Genomic DNA, 5,449 nt, shown 5'->3' with positions numbered 1-5,449 from the left:
CCAGTTGCATGAATCACGGGAGCATTGGGCCCATGCCAGTACCCCAGGGCCAGGAGGGTGCATGTGTGGGTGTTCATAGGGTGAGTCCCATATGCACACCACACCATACACTCACACCCCCCTTTGCACTGCCGCATATGCAGATCCCTCACATCCATACCCCCTCACATACTTCAGCCACCCTCCCTCCCCCCACACATCTCCCCACAAACCCCATACCCACTCACACCCCACATATCCACACACACCCCCTCACCTCACACTGATACCCCACCTATCCCCTCCCCAACACACCCACAGCCTCCACAAACCTATTCCGCCCCACAATATACAAGAGCAAGACTCCATTTAAGCTATTATACAATCATCTCTATGTACACTACACAAACACACGTAAACCAGGACAAAAAAAAATTTTTAAATCAAATTAATGAATATTGTAGATGTTTGCTTTTTAGAATATAATTTGGTATTTTTCTGCTTCTGAGATGACAAAACCCCTTGCTGAAAAAAGTACTTCTTGGGACAAGAAGAGGGAGTTCTGGTGGCAAAGGTCAGGGGTTATGGGGCAGGACTTCCAATCACAAGATGGTGATCAGGGGGCGAGGTACCTGTCAAGGGGTGGGGTTACCAATGCAGCTCTCAACAGCTTGCTGAAACTCAGCGGCCCTCCAGCTGAAATAATTACCTGCCCCTGGGTTAGGGGGTGGGACTTCTGGTCCCAAGATGGGGACCAGGGGGCAGGGCAACTGTTAAAGGGTGGGGCTACCCATGCAGCCCTCGACAGCTCACCAAAACTAGTTGTCCTCCACTTGAAATAATTGCCTGTCCCTGGCATAATCCTACAATCATGCCTCCTGCCATGCACATATGACATGGTAAGAGGCACGATTGTCTGGACTGCACATTAGATCCCATTGCATCTTGGTCTGCATGTGTAGAGGGGTCCTGAGATGTTCACCCCAATGACGAGATGCATGCAGACAAGTACACATGTAATATATGTAAATTTATATTCTAGAGGAAGACTGAATCTGAGATGGTAGAGAGACAAACCCAGATAGGAAGGAGATGTAAGAGTGCTAGTGGTACTCAAACCAGATGTGAATTTGCCATGGGATATTATAGGGTACCAAATGGGGTGAGGCAGTTGTTGGCATAGGCTTTATATCACAGAGCAGGATCCATAACCTTTCTGAGTCTGATGAGATGGCACCCCAGTATTCTTTAAACTGGGCTCTTAACTTCCATTCTCTCATGTATGAGAAACTACTTAGGTTCATAGGAAAGTAGGGCTGCAAAGGACCTCATGGATGTATCCAGGCGAGTGCAGACATGTGGTATGCAGCACCACAGACCCATCTGTGGCACCACACATGCAGGTGTTTCTTGCACTGCTAATTTTGAGGGTGGGGGGAGTTGATCCCAGGAGATCCCGGGATCAAAAAAATCTGTGCCTACAAAAAGTGGGGCAATGCACATGGTGGCAGCATGTGCTGCTCAAAACCAGAGCCTGGCTGGCCAGAGCCACATTCCAGCTGCCAGCCAGGTTCTCTGCTTCAAGATCGCTGTGGCTGCAGCTCCCAGAAGCCTCCAGAACCTCAGGTAAGGCTGCTGGGGCCAGCACAGTTGCTGGCCCCAGCCTGCCCTACCCCACCTGGAGCAGTGTATCATGTACCAGAGCGCACATGGCACAGGTGTTCCCTGAGGACAAGTAGCAGCAGCACACTGTGCCACTGCTGTTTGTTCCCAGGGAAGAACATGTTCATGCTCATATGGATGTGCCCCTGAGGTCATATTTTAGTCCAGAAGCATCCTGGACTGGCAGGAGCATCACTGATTAAATCAGCCCAGCCAAGTGTGTCCAAACTGCTCCTGTAAAGTTCCAGGCATGGAGATGCCACAGCATCTCTAGGTAGCCTGTTATACTGCCTGACCACCCTCATGATCAGAAAGTTCTTTCTAATCTTCAGCTGAAATTTCCTGTGCTGTAGTTAAGGCCCCTAGTCCCATTTCCTACAGCTACAGAAATTTCTATATCCACCTTCCTTATAATCATCATGTATTTGAATACTTTTCAAATTCCCCCATCAGTCTTCCCTCCTACAGACTAAATAGTCTTAGATCTTTTAGCCTTTCCTAGGAAGTCATGAATTCTAGAGCTGTAATAACTTTTATTGCTCTCTGCTGAACTCTTTCCAATGTATCCACATCTTTCTTGAGGCAGGGGGCCCAAAACTGGATGCAGTACTCCAGGTGAGACTTCACCACTGCCAAATAAAATGAAAGAATCCCTCATTTGCAAGCAAAAGATCCATCTCCCCATGGTGCACAGACCCTGTTGCCGGCAGCTGCAGCAGCAGGCAGTGGGCTCTTGGGGTGCTCATGGCCCACACAGTCAAAGCCCCCTGGCAGCATGTGGCTCTGACAAAGTCCCAGGAGCTGCACATGACAGGGAGTGGGGCCAGGTCAACATGGCTTTATTGCATGGGGCTCCCTGTGGCTCACTTGCAGGTCCTGGGACTCGGCCACAGCTGTGCACTCCTGGGAGGGAGCCCCACGCAATGGAGCCAGTGGTCTGGCCCGCTCCCTGCAACCACATGCAGCTCCTGGGATTCAGCTGGGATGGCTCTATCCTGCAGGGCTCTCCACCACTCTCGGCAGAGTCCTAGGAGCTGCACATGGCAGCAAGGAGTGGGGAAGGCTGCTGGCTGCATCACGTGGGACTCCCTGCAGCAGTGCGTGGCCCCCATTAACTCCCGAGGGCTGCATATGAGCTGTGGGGAGCCCCATGTGATAGAACCGAGCTGGCCCTGCACTCTTGCTGACCTGGATTCCGCACTCCCGCTGCCCCACCTGATGCGGGACTCACACTCTGGGCTCTGTGCTCCCACCAAGCATGGCCCCATGCTCCAGGTTCCGTGCTGCCTCTAGCGCTCGCCCTGCACTCCCACCAGCCTTCACCTTGCTCCCAGAGTGCTGCATCAGGGAGAGGAAGAGAAGCTGCTGGAGACCAGGGGAACTGAGCAGTTCCTTGGGCAGCTGCACCAGTAGCAGCCTTGCCTGGAAGCTGTGCCCTGTGGCCAGGGCTGAGACCCTGCCAGGGTCAAAACTGGGGTCTCAGAGCCCTGCCCTGGTGGGATTGCGTGGGGCTCAGCCACATGTTGAGTGTAACAGGGCAGCCATGGGCCAGGTTAGATACAATTAATTGGTGGGTGCCTGCCTGTGGGCCAGATGAAATTGTCTGATGGGTCGGATGTGGCGCATAGACCATATGTTGCTTGTCGCTGTCCTAGGTCCTTAGTAGCTGGATCTGCAGCTTAGCCATGTGTTCCCCAGTCTGCATTTCTGTATGCAGTTATTCCATCCCAAGTGTAGGGCCTTGCATTTGTCCTTATAATCATAGGGAAGTAAGGTTGGAAGGGGCCTCGCAGGGTCACGTAGTCCAGCTTTTTGCTCAAGGCAGGAGCATCCCAAACCATCCAAGCTAAGTGTCTCTCTGGCCTATTGAAAATTTCCAGGGATGGAGATTCCACAACTTCTCTAGGTAGCCTGTTCCAATTCTTGACCACCCTCATAGAAAGTTCTTCTCAATCTCCAATGTAAATTTCCTTTGCCACAGCTTGAAGCCATTGCTCCTAGTTTTGTCCCCTACAGCCACAGAGAAAAATGCCATCAGTAGCCTCTTGATAATTCCCCTTCAGGTATATAAAGATTGTCAATAAATCCCCCCCTCAGTCTTTTCTCTTCTCCTAAGTAATAAGTAATTACAGGTACTAATAACAGGTACTAACTTAATGCACCGTAATCAGCACTACTGAACATTAGTGCAGATGAACACTTTTTGTGTGATGCTCAATTGCTCATTGTACTAATCTACTGCGCATTAGCACTTTTTTTGTTAGTCATGCTAATGCCCAGTGGAATTAGTCTAATGGGCATTAAGCATCTTGTGTAGATGCACGCAGTGTTTCATAATAGATTCCATGTAGATCTGATCCATGATCTTTCTAGGTATCAAGGTCAGACCGATCACTCTGTAATTCCCTAGATTCTTCTTCCCTTTTTTGAAGACGGGCACTATATTTGCCTTTTTGTGATCATCCAGGGCCTGACCTGACCTCTGAGTTCTCAAAGAGAATAACCACTGGGCGTATCTACATGTGCATTTGCTGCAGCACCAGTTTATGTGCTAGTAAATTAATCATGCGTAAACAGTGGCATCTACATGTGCAGGGAAATGGCACTTGCTGGCAACGGCAGCAAATCTGCTGCCACTTCCTGGGGCCCTACAATAGGTCCCTGCCGCCACCACGGGGATCTCCGGGTTCCAGCAGCTCTTTTTAAAGGGCAGCCCGACACGCTGGTCTCTGGCTAGCACCTTGACCAGGAGCAGCATATGCAGCTCAGGGACAGCATGTGGCAGCACTCTTCTCATTGCCTGTGGCTCCCCACATCATGGCTGCTCCAGCCTCTGCCCCTGGCAGCAATGACCAGGCTCTTGCTGGCCACCACGCTGGCCCTGCTGGCTGGCTGTGCTGACTGCCACCTGGCCCATGGCTGTCTGGCCTGTCCCGGCTCCCCCATGCCCAGCAACCATCTGCCTGCCCACTGTGTGCCATCCCAGTGCTGCTGCTGCACAGCTGCCACCTTGACCCTGTCCACCTGGTCAGACCCCCGCAGGGATGCTGATGATAGGCTCCAGAATGCCACCGCCAGGGCCACGATTGCCCTCCTGGGCCTGCAGCCCCACCGCTTCTGGGTCCACTGGACCATCCAGCACTGGTGGCTGCACATCGTCCAGCACACATGGGACAACGAGCAGTGCCTGGAAGTGTTCCGGATTACTCGGGCCACCTTCCGGGATCGTGGAGCAGCACCGGCCACACCTGGAGTGACAGGACGTTGGCGTGCGGACACCACTCCCTGCGGACACCCAACTGGCCCTTGCCCTGCTAACGCTGGCTATGCCTGCCAGCCTGTAGCACTGTAGACTGGCCACTACTTTGCCATGGTCACTGCTAGGGAGGCCATGGTGCTCTGGGTGACACAGTGCTCTGTGTGCATGACCCCCTAGTGGTGGTGGTGGTGTTCCATGTCCTGGGATTCCCCTGATACATTGGGGCCCTGGACAGGACCCATGTCATAGTCACCTGCCCACCCCATGGAGACTACCCCTATTACAGCCAGAGGGGTTTTCACTGTGTGGTGCTCCAGGCCATCCTGGACCCCTGCAGGACCCTCATGCACGTGAGCACCAGCTGGGTAGGCAGCTCCCCTGACTCCTATGTCTTCAGGAACTCCAGCCTGCCAGCCTCGGTGCAGAGCAGCACTGGGGGTATCGGACCTGTAGCTGGGTGCCATGGTGGTTCCGCCCCTGCTCATCAGGGACCCCACCTACCCACTCCTGCCTTGGCTCGCGACGCCCCACCCCCGACACAGGGCGCCC

Source organism: Alligator sinensis, unplaced genomic scaffold (genome assembly GCF_000455745.1).
Source record: "Alligator sinensis unplaced genomic scaffold, ASM45574v1 scaffold77_1, whole genome shotgun sequence".
Lineage (NCBI taxonomy): Eukaryota > Metazoa > Chordata > Crocodylia > Alligatoridae > Alligator > Alligator sinensis.
This window is presented reverse-complemented; position numbering follows the sequence as displayed.